Source organism: Felis catus, chromosome D4 (assembly GCF_018350175.1).
Source record: "Felis catus isolate Fca126 chromosome D4, F.catus_Fca126_mat1.0, whole genome shotgun sequence".
Classification (NCBI taxonomy): domain Eukaryota; kingdom Metazoa; phylum Chordata; class Mammalia; order Carnivora; family Felidae; genus Felis; species Felis catus.
Window position 1 is genome coordinate 35,567,149 of NC_058380.1, and position 27,651 is coordinate 35,594,799.

Sequence of the window (27,651 nt, forward strand, 5' to 3'; positions counted from 1 at the left end):
AACAGGGGAGAATGAATAACATTACAGTAGAGAAATCTGACAACACTATGCCATCAAGGTGGCCAGATTAATACCAATAGCTATAATTCATGTTTATGGTGTGTCCCCTTGATATTCAATGATGAAAATGGTACTTCACTTCTGTGATTTTCCTTCCCAAACCACGACCCCACTGTGGCCATGAGAAAAACATTAGACGAATACCAGTTGAGGGATGTTGTACAAAACACTTGACTAGTAATCATTAAAACTGTAAAGGTCATCAAAAATAACGTCTAAAGAACTATCACAACCAAGAAGATAGTAGAATATGGCAACTAAATATGGTTATCCTGGATGAAACTGTGGGACACAAAAAGGGCATGAAGGAAAAATTAAAGAAATCTAAATAAATATGTTCTTCAATTAAAAACAAAACCAATTAAAAACACACACAAGAAACTTCAAGTCACAAAATAATTCATGTGATTTCCTAAAAATCCCAAAGCTGGAAAGTGGCAGCACACTTGCTGGACATGATTTCCTCTGACTTTGAGTCCAGAGCTCTTTCCACTAGGAGAGAAGAGATCTCATCAGTGTGCATGCATTCCATAGCCTTGGATTTCAATGTCATTGACAACTGCCAACAGTCCAGGAATGAAAAGACCTCCTGTTGGCAAGAGCCAGATTTTTTCATCCAGATTCTATTATGTTTATCTTCCACTCATTTCTGTAATGAGTTTTTGGAGAAAGGTAGGAGTGAAACACTATATTGGGTTCAGATCCTTTTTTAAAGATTTTTAAAGATTTGAAGATTTTTGACGATTTAACAAAAGATTTTTCAAATGACTGATTTAAAATGTACATTAATGCTTTTCTAATTTTAATAGACTAGGAACTTTTTTTAAAATGTCTTTTTAATGTTTTATTTATCTTTGAGAGAGAGACAGAGAGTGACTGGGGGAGGGGCAGAGAGAGAGGGAGACACAGAATCCAAAGCAGGCTCCAGGCTCTGAGCTGTTAGCACAGAGCCGGATGTGGGGCTCAAGCTCATGAGCTAGAAAATCATGACCTGAGTCGAAGTGCGATGCTTAACCGACTGAGCTACCTAGACAGCCTTGGACTAACAACTTTTAAAACTAGCAGAGCTAGAAAATGGAATAAAAGAAAATCCTCAATTATTCTTTTTTATGAAGATTTTATTTTCTTAATTTTTCAATAAAGATTTTATTCTTTTAAATTTTTTTTTCAACGTTTTTTATTTATTTTTGGGACAGAGAGAGACAGAGCATGAACGGGGGAGGGGTAGAGAGAGAGGGAGACACAGAATCAGAAGCAGGCTCCAGGCTCTGAGCCATCAGCCCAGAGCCTGATGCGGGGCTTGAACTCACGGACCGTGAGATCGTGACCTGGCTGAAGTCAGACGCTTAACCGACTGCGCCACCCAGGCGCCCCAATAAAGATTTTATTCTTAAGTGATCTTTACATGCTGCAAGGGGATTGGACTTACAACCCCAAGATCAAAAGTCAAATGCTCTGTTGACTGAGCCAGCCCGGCGTCCCATCAATTGTTCTTAATAAAAGGTAAAATGTACATAAAATATTGTGATACCCATAATTCTTTACAATCATCAAATGAGTGTCTTACAGAGTTACACTTTACCTTGGGTAGGTTGTCTCTGAATTTGTCAGCTCTCGTGCTAGGATCTCAGGGTAGGTATTCAAATTTCTACCACAGTTGCAGGTATTCCAATGGTCTACTTAATTCTGTACTATGTTTGCTGGACTGAACTGTCCCATCAGAGAGTTTCTGGCTTCCCTCACTTCCTTGCTTGTACACCATTTGATACCATGGACCACCTGGTTCTTGCTCATTTCTGCAGGTTCCTGCGGTGGCCTGATAATGTTTAAATTATGATAACCACAGGAGTGAAAACAGCTTACAGCTTTTCAGTCCAAACCCAAAGCCAATGTTACATCCATAAACAAACAAACAAACAAACATCAAAGAATGTGATTCAATGCCAGACCCTCTTTAGGTACCTATCTACTCGGGGTGCTTTTGGTTCAGTTTGGATCTCTAGAACTTCTAAAACTGACAGCAGAATGATATTTTCAACCTTTTTAAAAAAATTTTTTTTTGTCAATGTTTATTTATTTTTGAGAGATGGAGAGAGACAGAGCATGAGCAGGGGAGAGGCAGAGAGAGAGGGAGACACAGAATCTGAAGCAAGCTCCAGGCTCTGAGTGGTCAGCACAGAACCTGACACGGGGCTCAAACTCATTAATGGTGAGATCATGACCTGAGCCAAAGTCAGACACTTAACCAACTGAGCCACCCAGGTGCCCCTATTTTTAACCTTTTTAAAGCTACTGGGACCTTTTGAGAATCTGATGAGTGCTTTGGATGCTCTTTTCAGGAAAAAAAAAAAAAGGATGCACTAAGACACTACATTTTCACTTGATTTCATGTTGTTTTCTCTGATCCTACTAAAGCCATGGATGCCAAGTTAAGGTCGCCAATTTTTGAAGTTATTCAGAAACCCTTTCATCCCAGATCTGGTTAGAAAAAAGAGTGAGCTCCTATGAGTTCCCTGTATACCGTGTGCACTCAGCTCATATTTCTGAACCAGAGTAATGGAAGGGATTTGATAAGCCATGCTATATACCAAATGTGGTATATAAGGCATCAATCTGAAACCATCTGAATTGTTAAATGGTTATCTACCATTTAAGACCTTCAGTAATGATGGGAACATAGTTCCCTTAAACCACTTTGTGGAATGCTTACATTTTCCCCTAGAGTTTTTTTGGGAAGTTTTACATAGTCAAATAATTTGTTTCATTTCCATTCCTTTCCATAAATAAGATGTATGGAGAAAGAGGGAGACAAAAATATGAAGAAATTCCAAATCTGTAAATTCATTTTCTGTATGTATACTAAATGGATTTAATGAAGTAATAAGTCATTGGCACAAATATTGATATGGGAATAATATTAAGATTTCCATTGGATTCCAGTACATATTAACTTTTACCAAAGAGAAAAAATACAGCAAGATGAGGTTTGCCTTTTTGTTTTGAATACTTGCAATAGCTGAACATTTATTTTTACTACTGAAAAATGTATCTGTTACAGAAGTGGACCCCTGGAGTTATGTAATGATTATTAACTATAAGCCAAAAATTTGGTGAATTATATGAAATATGATTTTTGTCATTATTTTTAGATTTCTAGAATAAAATTTTTTAAAGATTTTATTTTTAAAGAATATCTATATCCAGTGTGGGGCTCAAAGTCACAACTCTGAGACCTAGAGTCACATGCTTCACTGATGGAGCCAGTCAGGTGCCCCAAGAATAAAAAAAAAAAAAAAAGATTTAAAACAAATGTAAGTCCAAGATAAAAATAACTTACTAAAGATTTTGCATTTTATTAGATACTCATTCATTTATTTTCCACAGCATTTACTGCCTTATATTATATAAATTTTCTATTAATCATTAAGATTATGGGAGATTTTCATCAGTTTTGTTTGCTGATATTCACAGGTGCCTAGACAGTATTTGGTACATAGAAGGCACTCAGTAAATATTTGCTGAGTAGATAAATTATTTCTTTTATCTCTGTTTCACTTTTTGGGAGTGGAGGGGTTGTGCTGTGGTTGTATTAGGATAAAATTGCAGTATTAGACACGTTGATTTCAGGGTCATTGTAAAATTTAAAGTTTTGAAGTCTATACTAAACTTTACTTGTGAAACAAAATGGAAGAGGACCAAAAGCTCAGAGTCCTGTCATTTCTGATAGCTATCATATCATCTTTCATAAAGTATATGCTGCTATTTTCCTCTGCATAAGTGCTTTAAAACCTTCACATTCATGGGGCACCTGGCTGGCTCAGTCAGTTGAACGTCCAACTTTGGCTCAGGCTGTGTTCTCACAGTTCACGGATTAGAGAGCCCTGCATTGGGCTGTCTGCTGTCAGCACGGAGCCTGCTTCGAATCCTCTGTCTCCCTCTCTCTGCACCTCTCCCCACTAGTGCTCTCTCAAAAAAAAAAAACAAAAAAAAAACAAAAAAAAACAAAAATCCTAACATTAATGTTTTTCTTTCTGTGGAATGGGAAAAATCACTGGAATCAGATTAACTGATACTCTCTAACATCTTCCTAACAAAGGTTTCAATTCTGGCCTCAGTACTTCCATCATAGTCATCTGATCTGTTCCCTCTTCCCATTTTCACTGCCAACATCTTCATGAATCCTCATTATTTTTCATTCAAGCTACTGTTAAGTGGCTCTCTAGCTTCTTGAGTGCATATCCGAGTGTTTATTGTATGTCATGTGCTGCTTGCTGCCTCTGTCTTCCCCGCCTCCAGTTTCACTGCCAATATTTTCTCATACATCTGCTACCAGCTAATCTTCTTGAACTCCAGTACTCATCATAACCTTCTGCTCACAGACCATCTGGGGAGAAAGGATTAACAGCAGGATATACCTTTTCTCTGTGGGAAGATTTCAGCTTTGTTTCTTTGAAAATGCATAAACAGGAAACTGTATTATGAGACATCATTGTTTATTAACTCCCATTGGTGAATTACATCGGTACTGGGAAGACTTTGAATGAAAATATATACCCCTGAAGGTCTACACGACAAAAAGAAAACATACAAAAACCTAGTAGAAAATACAACCCTTGGCCTCTTTGTGTCATGTCTCTTGTAAAAAGCATGACTCTTGAGGAGGTTATCAGCCACTCTCACAGGCTGAAGTATGAGGCTGGCCTATGCTGAGGTGACTTTCACCCACCCCTAGGGACTCATCTTTTAAAACTGAGCTGCCCCGTTTTGTGGAGTTTGGAAAGCAGTGCCCAGACTCTTATAAGAACTCTCAAGGAAAACTTACTTGATGAAGCCATGCTGACATGCTCTTTCCCTTTCCTTCCTCAAAGTTAAAACCTGGCACAGGTATAGTCAGTGGTTCCCTTAAATATGAATGCCAATTTGAAATGATGATGGCTGCTGGGTTTGCAGGAAAGACGTTGTGACATCAATGGTTTCGTCATTGCCTAGTCATATAGCCTGGCACACACCAAATGCAACTGGGCTTCAACTTTATTTTCCTTTCCTCTACAAAACCAATTTTGAAGCCCATAGCTGAGAGTAAAATGCATCACAAATCTAAGAATCCCTGCACACACTAAGCAACTTGCGAATAGAATCAAAATCTCATTCATTTTGTATCTCCTTCAACTTACACACAGTACTTGACATATTGCTAGTTCCCAATTTTTATAGGAATGAATTATCCACAGAGAAATGTCTAGGAATGGAGTAATTCAAAGGATCAGAGAGATGTTAGAAAATCCCTTAGAAATGACTCCAGGAGAGTAATAAAGAAAAAAAAAAGAATAAATCAAAACACAACCAAATATTTTGGGGGCACCTGAGTGGCTCAGTCAGTTGAGCATCCGGCTTCGGCTCAGGTCATGTTTGCAAGGTTTGTGGGTTTGAGTCCCATGTTGGGCTTTGTGCTGACATCTCAGAGCCTGGAGCCTGCTTCAGATTCTGTGTGTCCCTCTCTTTCTGTGCTTCCCCGGCTCACACTGTCTCTCTCTGTCTCTCTCAAAAATAAACCGTTAATTTAAAAAAAAATAACCAAATATTTTATATTGATAATTATATAAATTCATAGAATCTTAGAGTTAGAAAGAACTTTTTCACATAATATAAACTAGCCTTCTACTTATTGTTGGTGTCATTAAAAATCTCCACCAGGTAATTGGCCATCTAGTCTCCTTTACTCTTCAGAAGATGAGTTAATCATTATTTAAGTATTTCATGAAATAGCCTTTGTAACAGCTCTAATTTCTATAATTCTCTTCCAGTTACCTTAACAATATTTGTCTCAGGAATTTATATCCATTCTTTCTTCTTCTTCTTCTTCTTCTTCTTCTTCTTCTTCTTCTTCTTCTTCTTCCTCTTTTTCTTCTTCTTCATCTTTGTAAAATAAATGCTGCCTCTTCCAGTTGATAATTCTTGAAATATTTTAGAGGTGGTTTTCATATGTTCCCTTATTCTTCTCCTTCTAACAATATTAAATACGAGACATTATTTCTAGAGTCCTCACCATCTGGCTTTTTTTTTTTTTCTTTTCTGGATTTCTTCTGATTGATCATTATCCAGCTTAAATCTGCCTCCTATCATACTATAAGTGGGGATCTGTTGTTGTTGTTGAAATTTAAATATAAGAAGACATTTAGATCTTTGTCCTTTGCACCCGGCTTTACCTGTGTTTTAAATCTTAAAATGTTCCCCTAAAAGACTAATCTATTTTATTGCTACCCTTCCCTCCAAGCCAATTTCAGATGCCAGTCCTGGAAAGTAAAAACGGCACTGGAAAGCTTCTGAACTTTAGTTTCCAGCTTAAGGTTGTGTCTGACTACCTGATATGGATTGATCTGATTTAGGCAGACATGCCACTGCGGCTATTCTGGTGGCTTTACTCTTGCAGATGGCAAATTCACTCTTGGCCAAGTACACAGGGATCGCACTAAAAGAAATGGTAATACAAGGCAATACCCCTCTCACATCCAAATGTTCATTGGCAGGAATGAAACCCTGAGGCTACCCTGGGGCTATTGCTATTTTTTTTTTCAGAGCAACCAAGGCAAGAGGCACTCCAGAATTAAGACCCTTTGTTTTTCACACCCCTCTTTTCCACTACACCAATGCACTGCCACATGTTTCAGTGAATACATCATGGCTGGAGATTTGAATTGTATTCTGGCCTTGTTGCTAATTACGTGATCTTGGATTTAAATATAGTACCCTGACACCAACCTCACCCTTGTTTGCTTCAATTACTTTCTCTATAAAACTCAAAAATCCTGTTCAGCTGTAAATCTTCATGCCTGTCTTCATCATCTTGTGAACTGGCATTGACTAAGTTAAGGTTGGTCTCCCTCACTTTTGGGAATGGGTACTCAGCAAATTCAGAGTCACTCTGAAGCCAACTGCTAAATGGGGATATTTGCACTGATTCTCAAAGGGCAAGGAATGCAGACAGAGTATTTACCGGAAATAACTCTCAGGGAGCACAGGAATAGATTCAGAGAATGCAAGGTAATTCTAGTCACAATTTTTTCTTCTGCTCAGTGTGCACAATCCCATTCTGTCACATGATACCACCCAATGTGTGGTCAGAACGAACAAGGAATTGTGTGACAGAAGAGAACAGTACTTAGGAGACAGAAAACACAAATAGAGAAGAAGGAAGAGAAAATGCTGCTAATGGTCTAAGAAAACTTAAATGCAAAGGGAACGGCATACATTTAAATGATAATTTAAGGAAGCTTTCTGTAACAGCCTGACAGCATATCCTCTAAAGGAAACTAGTTACAAATCACCATCTTTAGAGCTGGTAGCACAGAGTAGCAAAAACAGTTCACAGTGAAGGAAAATCTGGCAGAAGCAGGAAAACTGAAAATAGAAGAAATAATGACAATTTTACCAGAGGACAAAATGCTGTATCTCCGTTATTAGACTAAACCTGAATGTCAAGAGTGTGCTTGTAGACTAGATGCAATAGGAAGGCATTGGTATTCAAATCACTTGTCATAGTCACATTTTAATCCAATCATGACACAAGGGAGAGAAGTAGAGAAATTAGGAATGTATTAGAAGAAACAGGAAGAATGGGGCATATAAAAGGTGACAAGCTTAAACTGCTTAAACTCCTAGCCCTTCCCTCGTAAAAGCCTCACATTTATCTGTCTGAAACTCCTGAGAAAACATGCTTTACATACAAATAACAGACCAGCCAGGATGAGGGGCTTTGACCTATCTCAATACATAATGATAGCTGAAATCTATTATCATAGACATTATAGATAGTTTTAAAAAGTGATAATAACACCATTTCTTTTCTTTATAGGAGTTCTTATTCCTTAACTAGGGAGGCAAAGAGAAAGATAAAATTATCATTTTATGCTCTAGAGAATTATAAAACTATCATCATGAAAATTAATTTCCTGGTGAGTTAGACATACCATTATTAGTGTGAATATTCTAAAAACATTACAAAAATAGTGGAACAAATGGATATACCAATAATTGAAAGAAATGATAATATATTAAGGTGTTTTTTTTTAAAACTAGGAACCATTATCTATTATTTTAAGACATAGTTATATCTTTCAATAAAATTACAATGTTTTTTAAACTGGAACACCTAAATGACATGAAATATCCCCTAAAATATTTCTTTTTTACCTTTTAAAAATATCTGCTGTTCTCATTATCCAGTTAAGGTAAAAGTATGAGGATAAATAAGCATGCTTCTCAGTATTCCTTTCAAAGAAATATTAATTCTTAAATTTCTAGAAAAAGTTTCAAACATTACAATATTCTAATACACATGAATCAATAAATTATTCTCTAAATATTGGTGATTTTCCTTAAAGATTTAAATTAATTATGAAACAAATGGAAATGGGAGTTATAGTATTATTACTATAAGGAAATAACATTGGCTACGACTTTAGGTTTTTTTTTTTAATGTTTATTTATTTTTGAGAGCCAGAGAGAAACAGAGCATTAGCAGGGGAGGAGCAGACAGAGAGGGAGACACAGAATCTGAAGCAGGCTCCAGGCTCTGTGCTGTCTGCACAGAACCCGACACAGGGCTTGAACTCACGAACCTTGAGATCATGACCTGAGCCGAATTTGGGCACTCAATCGACTGAGTCACCCAGGTGCCCTATGACTTTTAGTTTTAATTGCTAAGTACTTTCTTGTATCCTATGTGGATTACTAGGTTTGCTTTTATAAAGTTTCATATGGAATTTCTAAGTGAGCTACTCATGAAAGTAACTGAGTACTTCTTAATTAATCTAACCACTCATCATTACCAGTGTTTTGTAATAACTTGAAAAATTTAGACTTAGGTCACTTAGGATTTAGAGAAAAACTAAGTGTAACATTTAACCTTCACTGGGCCAAATAGAAGAATTCTATCTCTCTGAAATGCCAACAATAAATCCATGTGGCTGATTTGCTTTGGCAGCTGCAAATGTGTTGGCTTCCTACAAATGTCTTCATTACTATCTATTATTTCATGACGGCATTGATCTAAGAAATTTTCACAAATCTATTTTCCTGGGGTTAATTATTTAATTAATGGTATCTGTCAAGCCTGCAAACACTGCTTTTAACTGATCAAATTGGTAAGGTTCAGAAGTATCACCATCTTCACACTTTCCATGTGGATTGGTACCTTTGACCTGCAACTGGAGGACAGCACCAAGTAGCCTGGACTCAACCCTTATAATATGAACAATGACCCCATCCAGGAGTTGCTGCTTTCAGGTTGACAAGGTGCAGGCACCAATTATGCTGCAAATGTGGGTGTGATTTTTGTGGCTACAAGGACTTGGCAGCAAATAATTCCATCAAGCAGAAATTTACTGTCAGGTTTTATAGTAAGCACTATGGATTCCAAATGAGGGAGAATGAGGGAGAGAGGAGAGAGAGAGAGTTACATACAATCTTCATTGTCATTTTGAGTTTGACCATTTGAAAGTACTTAGGGCCAAAAAGTTCTGCAAAGATGATCTCTGAGCCCTGACAGCACTAGGTGTTTAAGAAAAGTACAGTTCACAAAACTGATATGCTAATTGGTAGAATATGTTTATTTAACCATAACAAGGTTTGTTCAAGGAAACTCTATGCTAGAAAGCAAACTCCATCTCTTCCTACCCCAAAAACATACACACACGACATTCTTTTAATTGTTGGTGGCAATATTTCAATATTTGGTCACATTGGTGATTATTCAAAATGAAACTAAGTGATGACAGTCCATCTTTTAAAAAAAAACACTTTTTAATAGTTTTTAAAAATTTTTTCTTTGATCTTTATTTTTGAGAGAGAGAGAGAGAGAGAGACAGTGTGTGAGCAGGGGAGGAGCACAGAGAGAGCGAGACACAGAATCTGATGCAGGCTCCAGGCTCTGAACTGTCAGCACAGAGCCTGACACGGGGCTCGAACTCACGAACTATGAGATCATGACCTGAGCTGAAGTCGGACACTCAACCAACTGAGCCATCCAGGAGCCCCTAAAAACATTTTTTTTAATCTTTATTTATTTTTGAGTGACAGAGTCTGAGCAGGGGAGCAACAGAGGAAGAGGGAGACACAGAATCCAAAGCAGGCTCTAGGCTCTGAGTTGTCAGCACAGAGCACAATCTAACTCACAAACTCCAAGTTCAGGACCTGAACCTAAGTCGGACGTTCAACCAACTGAGCCACCCAGGTGCCGACAGTCCCTCTTTAGGAAAAAGATAACATACAATCTTGGATTTAGACATTAGAAATTATTTTCACCTTCCAAATCTGTGTTTCTTAATGAAATTCTGAAGCTATATAAATTCCATCTGAAGTATATTTCCCCTCTTTTTTCTACCTCTTTACTTATGATAATATTCTGAATCTTATAAATTCTATACTATCTTAAAAGTCTTCCCTGACTCGCCTAGTCCCTGGATATTGCTGTCTTCTGATTTCTTGTAATAACCTTCTGTCTAACCTACTCACATATGTCACCTTTTAATAATAATTTGACTTTTTATGTCAGATTAAATTTGGTTTCCAATTGGATTAGAAGTCCCTTATAGGTAGGTGCCTTGTCTATATTTCTTAGCTACCCTCAATATATGTGTAGATAGTCATATACACATATTACATACTCAACTATTTGAAAAGGACACCATATGGTATGTAATGCCTGTGTAAGGAGGGATAGATGATATTTCTGAACCATTTGCTTCTCAAAGTCTGGCCAAACTGCTTAGGGAGCTAATTCTTGTCAGTAAATTGATGTTTATACAGCACACTCTAATAAAAGCATAGAGTTTTAATGATAACTTAAAATATAAATACAAATGCAAATTACTTAACACTGGCAGATAACACTCTTAAATGACCTCACAAATGGGTCAACACTAATACTTGGTTATAGTCATCTAGAGAACTGGGCTCAAGATCATACCTGATCTCTTAATAGTCATTGACTTTGGATGAAACAAATTTCCTAAACCTGTATTCTCCAGTCTGAAAACACAGAGAATAAGAGGTGTATTACCTACTTCTTAGAGTTTTAAGTACCAAGTGATATAATATATGTAAAAATACATGTAAACCATACTATGCTATAGTCCTGTTAGGTATCATTTTGTTATACTTAAGAATAAAAGTGCTGTGATTAGATCATCAGTATGTATATATTTTTAATTTTTGTAATGTTTATTTATTTTTGAAGAGAGAGTCAGAGTGCAAGTGGGGGAGGACAGAGAGAGAGGGAGACACAGAATCCAAAGCAGGCCCCAGGCCCTGAGCTGTAAGTAAGCACAAAGCCTGACGCAGGGCTCAAACTCACACACCCCAAGATCATGACCTGAGCCAAAGTTGAAGGCTTAACCGACTGAGCCACCGGGCACCCCACAAATTATTTTTCTTTGTCTAGCTATCTCTTATGAAGTATAGAAAATGTATATTTTTCTCCTTTGTTTCTCCAGATGCTCTACTGGAAACACTATAATTCAGTTTTCAAGAACATAATAAGGTAATTGTATTTCTGTTACATTGTGTGAGGACCTAAAAAAAAAAAAAAAAGGAAAATATAATGCAAATAGAACTATGTCAGGGTGAAATTTAAATTAATGACTAAACCTATTTTTTATGTATGTTCGTCTATCATTAAATCAAGGTTATAATCCACTCACTCCTTAATTTCCATTAATAGGCATGGCAATATTTGCTGGTATTCTTACATATTAATACTAATCTCTTTGTAAGTATCACTAGCTAAATATGATATTTGATTGATTAGTTTGGGAGTCAGTAAACATTTTCCATAAAGGGCTAGATAATAAATATTTCATGTTTTGCAAGCCACATAGTCTCTCACAACTACTCAGTTCTGCCCTATAGTATGAAAATAGACATAGACACTATGTAACAAATGAGTATGCTCTGTTGGAATAAAACTTTATTTAGAAAATTCAGGGTAAAATAAATTTGCTCCATGGGATTTGCTGGCCCTTGTTCAGTTCAACACAACATACTTAGAACATAGTAGATAAAACTCAGAAATTTTAGCATACATAGAAAATATCAATAAGAGCTTCAGTTCTTTTGGATAAAAACACTTAGGACAATAGCATGAAGGTGCATAGATTTAAACCACAGTCATGATTTGGAATAGTCTGGAAAAATTAATTTCAGGGCTTTTCAAAGTAAGGGGTGACTTCTCTGGGTGTGAGGTAAGGTGGGTGGGTAAATGACCATTCATTAAGACTGGCTATAAAATGTTAGAATTTCTTTTCCATGAATTTGTGTATGCAATATAATGCATAAAATATATTACTACAGTCTTATATGCATTTATATTTATGTAATTTATAAATAAATATATACCAATATTGAGGCATAGAGCCAACATTTTTTAAATGATATGGCAAGAGATTAAACAAAATCTGGAGTCGATGGAACCTAGATAACCAATTAATTTCAAATTTTTGATTAACATGAGTAACAGAAAAATTACAATGAATATTGATCTCATGGTGAACCCGGCCAACATAATTTTGAATGGTGAAACACCCTCCATGTGAGTGGTAATGGGATTTATTTATAAGTGCTGGTGATATTTTTAAGCACTTTAAAATAGGAATAGCATTCAGGAGCCTAAGCGTGAGACTGTACGATCAAGTTCTGCATTGAAAGCCAGTGTTTCTGTCGGTCCTTCAATTTTTTCTTGTTGAGAAATGAAAGACTCCACACAGTGCAATATGCCATAAGAGACCCAGGCAGGAATGGGGTAAAGATGCTGATCATGGCTAAAGCCCAGGAAGCAAGTTACAGGGTGGAAAGTGGGAAAGACTGATAATGAATAATGGTGCATGCATGCACACACACACACACCTCCTCCACCATCAACACACACACACACACACACACACACACACACACAGGCCTCCTGTTTGCTGAGCAACAACTCCCAAAGTGGGAAAGGATTAGGGGAAGCTGTCACTTAACCTGTAATTTTTAGGTAAAAAAGTTCTGTTTTATCAATTTCTTTAGACATCATCAGTAATGTTTTTGAAATTTCTGTAAATATATTTCAGAACCTGATGAACTGCCAACTTCTATCCTATGAAATCTCTGCTTCATGAAATCTAACCCATCCGGTTACAACCAACACAATGTTTCTAGGATACAAGATTAAAAACAATGAAATCCTAGCAGCATATTTAACAACCAATTGGGGTCTTATTCGATACCTATATGATCAACTCAATGTACAGAAATCAGTTGCCAAGGTTTCAGAAAAACAATTTAAAAAATTATCTGATTCTTAATATATAAGAACTGGTAAAGGTATGACACATCAGTGGCACTTAATAAGGACTGGCAAATAGGTGAGTTTCATAGTGACAAGTGAGATGTCTAATACAAAAAGGCCTAATTATATCATTTGTATAAAAAATGCTGTAGACTTATTTGTAATTTTAGGTACATGTGATGACTGTATAAAGCAGCACATGACTCATCTAACATCAGTACTCACTGTCTGGGAGTTTGTTTCCCACAGTATCTTAAAAGTTGTCAGCAATAGAACAATCCAACCATCCTCTGCTTTTCAGTCACCATGATGACCACTGAAAGGAACTCCATGTTCTGGAGTTCAGTCCTTTAAACCAGTAGCTCAAACTATTGCCTGCCTCAGTGGCATGGAAGTGAATCCGTTTCAGCTCAGAAAGACATGAGCTTGGCTCCTCATCTCTGTCCCTTTCCAAGAAGCAAGCTTAGACAAATACTTCTGATGCTGGGACTCTCATGTTAGGCAAATGAAGAGCTTCTTGCAGGTTGTTAGGATTGAGGTTAAGTTTATTAAGCATGCAAGTCCCATGTCTACCTACTGAAGGAGTTCAGGATGAGATGCCCCAAAATATGCCACATTGGCATAAATATTATTTTGGGTTAAAAGTAATAAAAACCTAGCAGATGCATGAATAGCTTTCTGCCTCCTCCAAGACTGCCTAAATTTACTTTGGAAAGGAGAGCCTACAAAAGGAACAGAACTATTAACAGAGGCTCCCTTTTAAGAAAGGACATTATCTGCATAATAAAGCAAACTTGTCTTCCCCCCAACATCCTTTTTCACCTTCTTTAGTTTTCTCCCCTTTGTATACTCAGACCCCTACCCCTCTCTTTAACTCAGGTAAACTGCAAGTTGCCTCACTGATCTTCGGACTTTCATTTCTATGCAGATCCCCCCTATATACATCTATTAAATCTGTTAATCTATGTAATGTCAATTTGATTCTAAGTCCCTTTAGCAGGACCATAGGGCAGAGGAAGGTCCTCCTCCCCAACACTAGAGGCACTAATGTTGAAAAGAACCACCTGTAGCCCTTCAAACAACTATCTAGCCTATTCTCTATTGTATCTTGTTTAGGATAAATGAAAGAAAATATAAACACATATTGTTGTAATGGCTCCTTTGAAAAGGTGATTTCAAGTCTAGTATCTACTCTTCATAATTAAAGTTCTTTCTAAGTTTATAGCAGTTCTCATTTTTAGGGGAGAACAAACTGTGGGTTTGACCTCTGAAATGATTCCAAATGAGGCCTCAACAGTATCCTTTGCTGACCATTGAATTAATCTGCTATAAGCCTTTTCAAAGTTGCTAGGGGAAATATTTTTAAGTAAAAAGTAAACTAAGCAGCAAAATATAAACAAAGCTTTTTTTTCCCCTCAAAAACATTTTGGATTTACTTCTTTTTTAGGAACTAAAAAATAATGTAATATATATAATAATGTAGCAAAACGTTATACTTTTTTAAAACTAAACTTTGTACACACAGATGTATTTGTATTACACTCATCTTATGTTTAAATTCTTCTCCCAAATGGAAATGTTCATCTTCACTGTGGCTTAAAGGTAGCATGAGGACTAAATTTTAGTCTCTAAAATTCTGAATTTACATAAAAGGAATACCTGCTAGTATTATTACTAGATCCTCCAATTATGCTACAACTTTTTTTCTTTTTTACAGCATCTATTGAAGATGTGGGCAAACTTTGTTCTCAATGTTGATCCTTTAGAGTGTAGTTTATTCATTATATCACTATAAATATAGCCTCCCATCAAACCCAGGCAGAGAGTTGTTAGGGAAGGAAGGGACTGAAAAGAAATCTAGTAACACTAAGAGACTAATATTATAATAACTGATCATCTGGAGTGCCATGAGAACTTTCCAAAATATCTCTTCACAGAACACCCAGAGGAAATTAAGTTCTCATCTTGCTTTGTAGGTAGAAATGAGTGATTCAATGTTTTATAACTGAATGTACTCATAGAAATGACTGCTTAGCATTGCAACAATTATTATGAGATAAGCACTTGGAACCAGTGGAAAAACAAACAAGCATTTACTGTGAAGCATCATAGCTCTATCTAAAGTGTGTAGCCACATGGAAAATTTTATAAATTTGGGATTTCAATATAATAAGTTCTCAATAAATATACTGTTTTCAGACTACAAATATAGTCTACTTCTTTTGGAAAGTTTAAGTTCTTCCCCAAATACAATCAAATATACTTCAATATGTTATAATATTTTACAATACTTTAGAATGAATTTCTTTAAGGCAGTACAGGGAATTTGAAAATAATGACATATATTAATCCATTTATTACTTTACTTATTCAATCAATATTCATTAAGTAACTGGTAAGTTGTAAAGAAACGACTACTTAAAACCTGGCTATTTGGAACAGTCATCTTTTTCTATAGAAACAGTGCTATGAAAATTACATCCCAATGAAAAGTTATATCCTCCTACTGAGTAGGAGTAGGACAGTTTCATCTCTACTTAAGCACCATAGGTTTCCAGGGGAAAATGTAATTGGAATTTCCAGCTTTAATGCAAGAAATGAATATGTTTCCAACAGAAGTAAATCTAAAATATGTAAGATTTTCATATATATAGACTTCAAGTACACATCTTCTGATTTATAATCAAATGACAGGGGAAAAAAAGATTTGAAGTCAGGACTCTCTTAGAAAATTCAAGCTATTCACTCTTGAAATACAAAGATGGAGAAAAGAAGATAGGATTCCTATATCTTATTGTTGCCTTTATTTCTATGTGAAAGAAGATACCTCTTTAGGTCAATTTCACCTTCAAGAAGAGAAAAGAACTGGAATGTTACTACTGAACACAAGAAGTCTGCAAGGTGTGGATGGTAGTCAAGAATTTCTGTCATATACTAAATCTAATCAGCTTCTTTTAATTTCAATTTTTCTACAAAATAGGTGTGAAAATTTTACCTACCAACTTTGAACTATTACCAGTATTAAACAATACATTATACATAAAGTGCTCAGCATAGTGCTTAATCATGGAACATACTCACTAAAGTTTAGGTGTTAATGTGTACTGTATTACTTTTTTGGCTGATAGTGATGTTCTGGAATTGCTTGATGGTGACGCACAACCTTGTAAATAAACTAAAAACCACTGAATTATACACTTTTAAATAGCAAATTTTATTTTATGTTAGATATTATCATGGATTATATGAGAGAAAAACAAAAAACAAACTAAGGGTTGCTATGATTATGTTTATTATAATACACATTAATAAATACAAAATATCTCATACATAGAATAGAGATTTTCTGTCTTGAAATACTATGGCACAAAAGTCTATGAGAAAAGTTTGACATAGCTAATAGCTAGTGTAAGCTCGAAGTCTTTTAGTTATACCATAATGTATAATAATAGTGGGTAAGGAAACAACAGGAAGGGTTAGAAAAATGGAGAGATAAAAGATGATAAAGTTGGGTGGCGTCTGGTAGGCTCAGTCGGTTAAGTGTCTGAGTCTTGATTTAGGGCTCAGGTCATGATCTCACGGGTCATGAGTTAGAGCCCCATGTCAGACTCTGTGCTGACAGCATGGAGCCTGCTCAGGACTCTCTGTCCCCATCTCTCTTTGCCCCTCCCTCTCTCTCTCTCAAAAATGAATGAATAAACTTGAAAAAAAAAAGCTTAAATGATGATGAAGTTGATACGTTTTATAAATAATTGCTGAGATTTTGTGATGTAGGTGAATAAATACACATACATTTGGCTAAAAAAGTAGGCAATATTGAAGAGTGCAAAATAGGATATGACATAGCATCCAATCCAATTGAGCCATTTACTAGAGGAGTAGGTACTGGAAAGTTAGCAATTCAATCATCCCCAATTTTCATGAATTCAGATTTTGCCAGAGCCAAATTCTAACTTCTCCAAATACGGTAAATGAATGACTTGGATAAAGTAGATTGGTTCAGTATATTTCTTTTTTTTCCCTGATTAATCAATTGAAATTATAATGTGCATGCTTCTTGAGATGAATTCGGTAAACTTTAATTCTTTTCTCTTCCCTCTTCTGCAGTGTCTCCAGTGATGACTGCATCCATACTTCCAATGGATGGAACATGAAGAGGAACATGAGGACAGGGCTCAGGATACTTGTTTCTATATAAGTTATTAATTAATCTATGTACTATATGGATATTTATTGAGTACTCTTTGTGTTCCAGATATCAGTAATATGTAGAATATCCCATAGTAGAACCAAGTTTTCTGATTTCTGGCCAGGGTCCATTCTGCCTCCCCGCAGTCCCCCTTGGGAGATAGAGAGGCTGTTCTTTATTTAAATGACTTTAATTGAGGCCAAAAAATTACAAGAAAAGAAAATTCATGAAAGTGTTTTATTCTATCTTTTACACATATTACTATACCTGGATATTACATAAAGGAGGCTAAATTCTTTAATACCTTTCAAACTTTGAAGGAAAATAAAAGGCTCTCTTATTCAGTCTACATAGAAAGTGTGAACTAAGCTGGGAGAAACATAACTCAATAAAGTCTAATACTTCAAGAGTAGAACCAGCATACTTTTGGCAGTGTGAGCTATTGACCTTCTACTTCAAAAATAAAATGAAATGTAAAGATGTTGAAAAAATATTTCAAATTAAAGGCAATTGATGAAATAGTCCATTATTTAGATCGATCTCTCTCTTTCTCTCATTTTTTTACATGACAGAGTATGCCAGCACATGAGAAGAGTGAAGAAAAATAGTTACAAGTTAAAGAAATTGCTCAGTTGTCTTAGTTGGAAATTCAAGAACAGTTCAAAACTATGTTTCTGATTAAAACTAGGTATATGTACCTAATATAGCAGAGTTGTCATCCTTAATATCTTTTATTTCACTCTTTTTTTTTAATTTTTTTTCAACGTTTTTATTTATTTTTGGGACAGAGAGAGATCGAGCATGAACGGGGGAGGGGCAGAGAGAGAGGGAGACACAGGATCGGAAACAGGCTCCAGGCTCTGAGCCATCAGCCCAGAGCTTGATGCGGGGCTTGAACTCACAGACCTTGAGATCGTGACCTGGCTGAAGTCGGACGCTTAACCAACTGCGCCACCCAGGCGCCCCTTATTTCACTCTTTAAAAACAAGTTATCATTTTCTTGGTTTGAAAAAATTTAGGGCTGGTCTATAAAACTGTGTTAAAATCTAACTCAGTTGACATATAATTTAGTCCTTATTCATTCTACTAGCAAAAACTTAAGAACATTTGGAGTACTCTAGAATAGTATGTTCACCAAGGACTTTAGGCATTTGGGACAAAATCTGCAGTAGTAAATCTTTTAAATCTCTGGGGGAAATTAAGCCATGACATAAGATATTAAAAACCTAATTTTGATTGTTTTTAGTCAGCTCTTTGAATTTTCTATTAAAGAAAAAAAAAAAAAGGACAGTTTCAGCACATAGGAAGTACCAAACTATTCACAAGCAGCTTAAAGATTAAAGTATACATGTGAATCAAAACCCATCCAGCAAGAACTAGACTATCCCAAATAAATGACAAAAATTATAGAAAATAGGCTATGTAATAATGCATTTAATTGATTCTAAGATGCAAAGTTTTTTTCACATGTTAACAACCCTGAAATAAAGTGGCATGTTTGCAATCAATGGTCTCTTTTGATAGTATTTTTCTTTCTTAGTGGAATATAAAATTCTACTACATCATACATTTGCCATGTTGTATCCTACAATAATATAATATGTTTCTTACACAAATATATACAAAAGTAAAATAAAGAAGTATGTATACATACACACACACACACACACACACACACACACACATTTCCCCTAAAACTAATTGTCCAGAGAAAAATGTTATCCATTTTCATTTCCGACATTAGTCAATACTGTCATATACTGCTTCTATAATCATGTTTGGTTTATGCAAAACAAGAGACAGCAGAGTTTGATTTCCTAATGGAAAAAACTCAATGAACTATAACAAAAATGCATAAAGCATGAAAAACTATGTACAAACTGGGCTGAAATTTAGGATTAATAGGACATATTTAGACACTTTTATTAATTACTGCATAGTTTGAAAGAATCTTTTAACTTCTCTCTTTCATAAAATGCAAGTAATTATTTTTGTCTCTCTGGCAAGATTGTGATGTCCCAATAGTAAAAGGAAAATTACTTGAAAGTGTTTCATTGAGAAGAGTTAATTATTGTAGGTACTATATTTAAAATATATCCCTCTACTGACCAAGTCAGTACTGAAGTGTTCAGTACCAGAAATTGATTTTGAAATTGAATGCAAATAGCATTGTAAGTGGAGACGGAAAGTAGACCTTCCAAATTCAATGGTGAACATTTCTTCCTAAAATAGAAACTTAAAATATTTGTGCATTTTGATGGGTTATCATAAGGTCTTACAGCCCAAATGTTTTCCAGTTCTTTTAAAATAGTTATGGTTTGGAATGTCAAGTATATGTCAATCAGAAGATAGATGTTTACCAAAATAATTATTTTTAGAGTAACTGATTTGTAGGCTTTCTAGGAATAATCAGAAAGCAGGGTCATTTATTATTAAGACTGCTACAGATTATGATCATATATCCATATTTTCTTCATGAAAGAGAATACTTATCTCTCATTTCCTTAGAGAGGCAGGGAAGGCATCCAGCTTACTCAAAAGTAATGTCATCATTAAAGAACAAGTTCAAAAGAAGTTGGTTAGCAGAGCCTACCTTTTTTATCCACACTGGAAATTATTAACTGATCCTTTAAAAGGCCACTCCTAATAACCTTAGCTTCAGAGTAATGTATGGTTTGTAATGTATGTAATGCATGGTTGTATGGGTCTACATCTCCTAAGTTCTTTATGAGATGATAAATTTTGGCTTACACTTGATTCCTGCCCACAGAGTCAAAGACCAAGGCAATGCTGTTAAAGACACAAACATCTAATCAATACTGTACTTCCCTACAATGTGGTAAAGATGAAGTAGAGCCTAAGGGAATCTGTCTCCCACTTATACCTCATATAAAACATTGACATAGGAAGCAGTGGCTTGCTTATGTCAAGGAAAAAATCAGGATATATGTCTGAATAAAATGTCTATTTGGATATAAAGTTGTTTTTCTGTTTTCATTATTGGGTGAGTTTTAGGAATTATACACGCAAGCTTTTGAATTCTGAAAAGGTGAGGGCCTGTACTTGACAGGGAATTGTAAGCCAATCTGTTAATTACAAAACCACCCTAGGCACTTCTCAGAAAGCATCACTGAAATCTTTTTCTGCTAAGAAAATATTGCAATTGGCTTCAGTCACATAATATTATTATCAAAGATATTTATAATCAGAGATTTAGAAAGCATTGCTATTTGTCAAAAAGTGCCCTATGAAAGCTGTAAATTTTAAAAATTATTTAAAATGTATTTCTCTAAAGCTTCCAGACTTGTAAGATTGGCTGACTTGGTTTTAACATGTTACTCCTTCCACCTTTGTATTTATCCATCTTTGAATTTATCCTACTTTTATTTATCTTATTTTATTATTTTTAAATGTTTGTTTGTTTATTTATTCATTTATTTATTTAAGAGGGAGAGGGAGCATGTGTGCACACTAGCATGGGAGAAGGGCAGAGAGAGGGGGAGGCAGAGGATATGAAATGGGCTCTGTGCTCACAGCAGAGAGCCTGATGCAAGGCTTGAACTCACAAACTGTGAGATCATGACCTGAGCTGAAGTTGGACATTTAATTAACTGACCCCTGTATTTATCATATTTTTTAAAAGTTTTCCTTCTTTTCTTATATATTAATATTTTTAGTAAATTTCAACCCCTATGAGACTTATTATGATGGTTATAGTATAAAATTACTCACAAAGCAGAGACACTGGATGTTGAGCAGAAGGTCCTTAACATAAATGTGATATGATTTTCCCAATTCTCAGCACTGATTTGAGACAAGGGATTGAAAATCAATCTCACGCCTTTTCTTTCTTAAACAATCATTTGTAACTTACACTAATCCTATCAGAGACCATAGAGAGCAAAAATAAAATCACTAAAAAAATGATAGTTCATTTTCTTCTGAAACAGGGCAGGATAATTGTCCAGAGAAACATATTATATCATTTCCCATTTCTGACATCAGTCACTTCTGTCACATGGAGACCCACCATATCTATAATCATATTTGGTTTATGTAAAACATGATGCTGTAGAGCTTGACTTCTCAACAGGAATTTCAGTAAGAAATTAAAATAATGGCTTGCATGGCAAAAGACTGCTGTGATGACAGTAAGCTAATTTTCCAGGCCTGAGAATTTCAAAAAATGTTTTGACAACCAACAGTGAAAAGCTTTCATCCTTCTTTCACTCTTACACCAAGTGCCAGGTTTTTATGCATTTGTTATCATGGACTTCTTCAAATGCAAGGATATTAGCATTACTGATTTGTTTTCCATTATCACATAAAGGCTCCCTACACTTTAGAGTGTCCTATAGACTGGTTTAAGATTCATTACAATAGCAATAAACTTCAGAGAAGAGTATTTTAAGCCTTAAGGTGTCAGCATAGAAATTTGAAGAAAACAGAAAACTATGCACAATCTACAAAGAGGAAAGAGGCGTAGGTAAGATATTCTGTCATTTTGCTGGTTCTAAACAAAATCGTGTATGAAGTCTCATACTGACACTTCAAATAGTAGAGGAATGCTTTCACTTTAATGGATTTAGCTTGATATATTCTCTTTCTTTTTGCAGTGCTAAATCTGCAAAACACAGTAAAATATAAGGTAAAAGTGTGCCTACCCCACAGATGGAACATAATAGAGTATTTCAATATTTTATCCTAGAGTCTGAAAATGTCTGTCAGGAATCTATAATTGTGCCATATTTTACTTCAAAGCCACGAATGAATAATCCACATCATACCTGCATGTCACCTCTGGTGATACTTGCAATGCAACATTAGAAAAAAATAGATCAGCCATACTGACATGAATACAGTCTTACCCTTCTCATTACTCATGATCACCCACTGCAGTTCAATACAGAAAAGTAGCCAGTGATTTCTTCTCTACATACAAGATTGCAAGAACAGCATGACATCCGGACAAGAATGAAAACTGAGTTTATATGCATAGACTTTATTAATCTAATGCATAAAACATAAAAGTGTTAATCTGGAACATTTTAAAACCAAATTGACAGCAATTCTGTGTTGTGTGGTAATTAGCCATAATTAGTCAGCAGTTCACATGAGTTACTGTAAAGGCATTATTTTTATACAACCAAAATGTGTCTCCCACATTAATTAAAACATTAGTTAATTATGTATTGTGATCGTAGATAGGATTTTTAATAGCCATCGTCCTCATCTACACATATCTCTGACATTTGAACATATTAAAGCACAAAAGTCAGGCATGCTTCTTCTTATCCAGTAGTCAGTGATTCTCTTCCCAAAGTGCCCAGTCTCTCATGTTTACTGTTGCCATGCCTGAAGTCATATTATCTGTCCCATCTTATGTGCCTTGTGTACCTCCATTGCCCTTACATATACACCAAGGGGACCTTGAACTGATGTGGGAAACAAGGGACAAAATTAAATTCCCTACTTGTAGCCCATCGACAAGTCCTTGAAATAGGCACAGTGACCTTCTTCTAGGAATTCACCTGCCTTGATGTTGACACTTTGCTAAGGGCAAAAGGCAGTCTTAGCTTGACATTATCCCGACCTCCAGGATCTTGTAAGTCTTCTTTAACTTATAAAAATTCCTTTGGAAATTTCTTTTATCTCTACCCCCCCAAGATATATGTTAGCAATCATCCTCTAAGCATATAACCCACTGATACACATCTGGAGGGTCTCATTGCTCAGGTTTTACTGGACAGTAATAAATGACATTTTCCTCACAATAGCTAGCCCCCTCAAGGTCCTAGAAACCTTGTTTCAAAAATTTCTCAGAGACTAACACTATCTCTAACCTCCTCCCAACTTGAAAGTCTATAATCAATTGCTTCTCACAATCCCAGTGCAGTTGTTTCTGTCCATGGGTCCTATTCCCATGCTTCAATAAAACCACCCACCTTTTGCATTGAATACATCTCGAGACTTCTTTCCTGTTTGCTACGAACCCTAACATTTCCACATCAGAACTGTAATGGACGTTCAGTAAGCTTATAGCAGTAGAGCTGCAGACTGACCATTCTGACCACTTAACAACACAAACATATTGAACAATGGAGGAATGTCATACAAGCAATATTGTCACCTCTTCTAGGCTACACTACTGGATTTGGATACTGGTCAAACACAGGGCGACAGGAAAAGTTATTAAGACATAGATTGTTGTATCAGTTGTCTGACACATCTCTTTTATCACTATTACTGAATTCAAAAAGCAGCTCACGTGATGAAAAGCATTCCCCATACATCACCCCTTTTCTCTGACTGAAACAGCTGTTAATGAAAAGTGTTTTTTGTTTTTTGTTTTTTGTTTGGGCACACACTGTCACATCTCAGTATTAACAGGTGGCAGTGTCTTCCTGTGTCACACCTTTGTCAGCCTTGCAGAGGGAAAGGGTAGAACGGTTTTGTTCTAGGAGAAAGACTCTGATCACTTTAAGAAGCTTTTCTCCTTCGGCTGGTTTATATGTTCTACATTTAAACCCTCAGAATATCCAAGAACTGAGTTATTATCCCAACTTTATGGATGGAAAAACTGCACATTAAAAGGTAAATAACTTATGCAAAGGCACACAGGCAGTAAGCTGCAGCACTGGGATTTAAAAACTGTACTATGATTATATAGTTAAAGATCAGTGATTTTCCACTTCACTATTTCAGCACTCACTACAGTATCTTACTCATTATTTTTCAGATTAAAAAAAATGGAGTAAGGAAGTCAAATTTTATAGGCAGCAAAAGCCACTGAGCTAGATACTCTCTTTCAATGTGATCATATACTAGAACATTTAAAACTATGTTAAGGTGTGTAAACAAATGGTATCAATGTCATAATTTCTTTAATGCATGCTTTTACTCTTGATTCCCATAGATAGTTCATTGAGGCTCATAGTTTTCATTATGATTTTAATGTCAGGACTATATTTTGAAAGACAGTATAATTATACTTGTTAAGTATAATTGTGATTCAAAGTCAGAATTATTTCCTGGGTTCAAATTCCAGAGCAGCTAACATAAAAGTAATGTGAACTTCAGCAAATTTCTCTCTGCTTCAGTTTTCTCATCTGAAAAATAGGAATAAAAGTCGTATCCTACAATACAATTGGTAGAAGTTAAATAACTTAATATATGTTAATCCCCCAATTTATAGCAAATACTATTTCAGTGTTTGCTGTTATTATTTTTAAATTTTATAAAATTTGCAATAACATGGTTAAATGATTTGAGGTTTCTGGCCATGCTTCCTAGAAACAAATAAAACTTTGTTGGGTTTATTTATTTATTTAAAAAGTTTCTTAAGGGGCTCCTGGGTGGCTCAGTCAGCTAAGTGTCCAACTTCAGCTCAGGTCATGATCTCATGGTTCATGAGTTCAAGTCCCAAGTCAGACCCTGTGCTGACAGCTCAGAGCCTGTAGCCTGCTTCAGAGTCTGTCTCCCTCTCTCTCTTTCCCTCCCCCACTCACACTCTGTCTCTCTCTGTCTCTCAAAAATAAACATTACAAAAAAATTAAAAAAAAACTTTTTAATGTTTATTTGTCATCAGAGAAAAGGAAAGAGAGTAAACAGTGTGGGGACAGAGAGAGATGGAGGGAGAGGGAATCCCAAGCAGGCTTCACACTTTCAGCACAGATGAGGGGCTTGAACCCATGAAAAATGAGACCATGATCTGAGCCAAAATCAAGAGTCCAGTTTCCAGGCACCCCTGAAAATTTTTTGTTGTTGGAGGCTTTATTTCATATCTTTTGTAATGCCCATTTGACAAGCTCCCCTAAGCAAATGAGGTAATAACTGCAAAGGCCAAATTACTATTGTCTCACAGTCCTTAGAGTTCTGTGCTTGTCTTACTTAGTATGCTGAGTCTTCTCTTTTTGGCAATAAAAGATCATGGAGCTGGGACAATTTGTCATGCAATGTCTAAAACATGCCAAGGTTACCAATTCCTGGTTTTTAAAACAAGGATGGGTAGAATTAGGATTAAAAGGAGAGATTTGAAAGCCTCTTCACTAGAAGGAAGGTATTATGGGTAAATTAGTATAGTACATACTACGTGCTCCATAATCTACTGATGCACCCTGGCATACTGAAGGAACTGAGAATTCATCCAGGATATAAACATGTACAACTTTCCTTAAAGTCAGCTTTTCCCAAATTTATGTGTGTGTTGTGTGTGGGTTTATGTGTGTGTAAGCTTTAACCAACAATATTTATTAACTTCTCTTTAGAAGGACACACTTTGGGAAATGTTCCTCAGTTGAGATTTAATTCTACAATCGGACAGATGGGTTTTCCTGAGGAATGAAGTAGAAAATGATAAACAACAACAAACTGAGAATTTGCTTAGTCCACAGCATTTCACTAAACACCTTTCATGTAGTCCTCTCACTAAGTATTCATAACAACCCAAAGTGTAGGTACCATCATTATTCTCAGTTCAGAGATGAAACAAGAATAGAATATGGGGCGCCTGGGTGGCGCAGTCGGTTAAGCGTCCGACTTCAGCCAGGTCACGATCTCGCGGTCCGGGAGTTCAAGCCCCGCATCAGGCTCTGGGCTGATGGCTCAGAGCCTGGAGCCTGTTTCCGATTCTGTGTCTCCCTCTCTCTCTGCCCCTCCCCCGTTCCTGCTCTGTCTCTCTCTGTCCCAAAAATAAATAAACGTTGAAAAAAAATTTTAAGAATAGAATATATAAGTATCTGTCTTAAGGTCAAATGGCTAGTAAGAAGTAGAATTTAACTTATGCTGTCTAGCTGTAAAGCCTATATTCTCAGCTCTGAGCTTTATTACTTCCTGAGGTAGGGAAGACAAGTGGTATAAGAAGTGGTTTGCAGAACCGGACATTCAGGAATGCATTCAGGAGAAGGATGATCTCAGAGCCTGGCTATCTGCAAGGAACTCAGGAAACATCGGGTGTGGAGTCATAGAGAGGACGGGTGTCATCGATTTTTAAAACTCTGAGACTCCCTTTGTTATTATTTGTAGTTTTAATACTAGGGAGAAACATAAATTAAAAAAAAACAACTAAAAACATGTATAGCTTTAAGTAGTAGCACACAGGGAGGGAAAAAAAAAGGAATAGATATATATCGAGTGCCTAAGTGCATCCTAATTGCTGTGCATCTGCTCATCACTGGCATGAATTACCTTTCTCTTTACCCCATAATCTACAAAGTAGGAATAATCTTGCTTATTTTGTATAAGAGGAAGTAGAGGCTGAAAATTATTAGGCCACTTGCCCATGAGTCAAATAATAAGGAAGAAACAGAGGTGGCTTCGAAATTCAGAAGGATTGATTGAAAAATTTCCCCTAAAACAATGTGCAAAAGTGAAGCATGTAGGAGACCATTTTGACTCATGAGTGAGAACAATGCTAAGAAGCAGAGTGTCAGCAGCCTACAAAGGAAGTAAAAGAGGATTTCCTACTAGATTGGCTGAAAGTAAAGAACAGGGATGTGAAAAACACTTATGTGAAGAAGAAGAAAAGACTCCCTTTCAGCAGGTAAAATGCAAAAAGGCACCCAATCTGTAGAGACAGATTACAATATGGCACTCCTTTCCAATAGCTGATGCAGCATCATCCCAGGATGCACTGCCTGGCGTGCTGAGCATACCTGGTATCTCAGCTTTCCTCCTCTCCTAGAAGCCTTTGAACAGTGTACAACCTGAACAACCACCATGGGAAGTATCCCTGGACATGGGGACCCAACATAATATTGACATGTGAACACCAAGCTTTAACCATAGAAAAACCAGCTTCCATGATATACTTCTTCTTGCCTTTATTTCATATCATATAGCTAGCTTCTTACTGAAGATGCTTTGCACAACTCCTACTACTTTCTCCTGTACAGCATATTTTAAGGTTGGGAGCAACCACATGAAAATACAACTTAATATTATAATGGAGAACTTATCATGCAATGGAAAAATGACCTCAAGTGCACTTTGTAAAAGTTATTTAAAATCATAAATCCTGGCCACAGCTGCAGTGTATTAGAGACTACACATTACACCTGTAAATAATAGCAAATCCATTCTG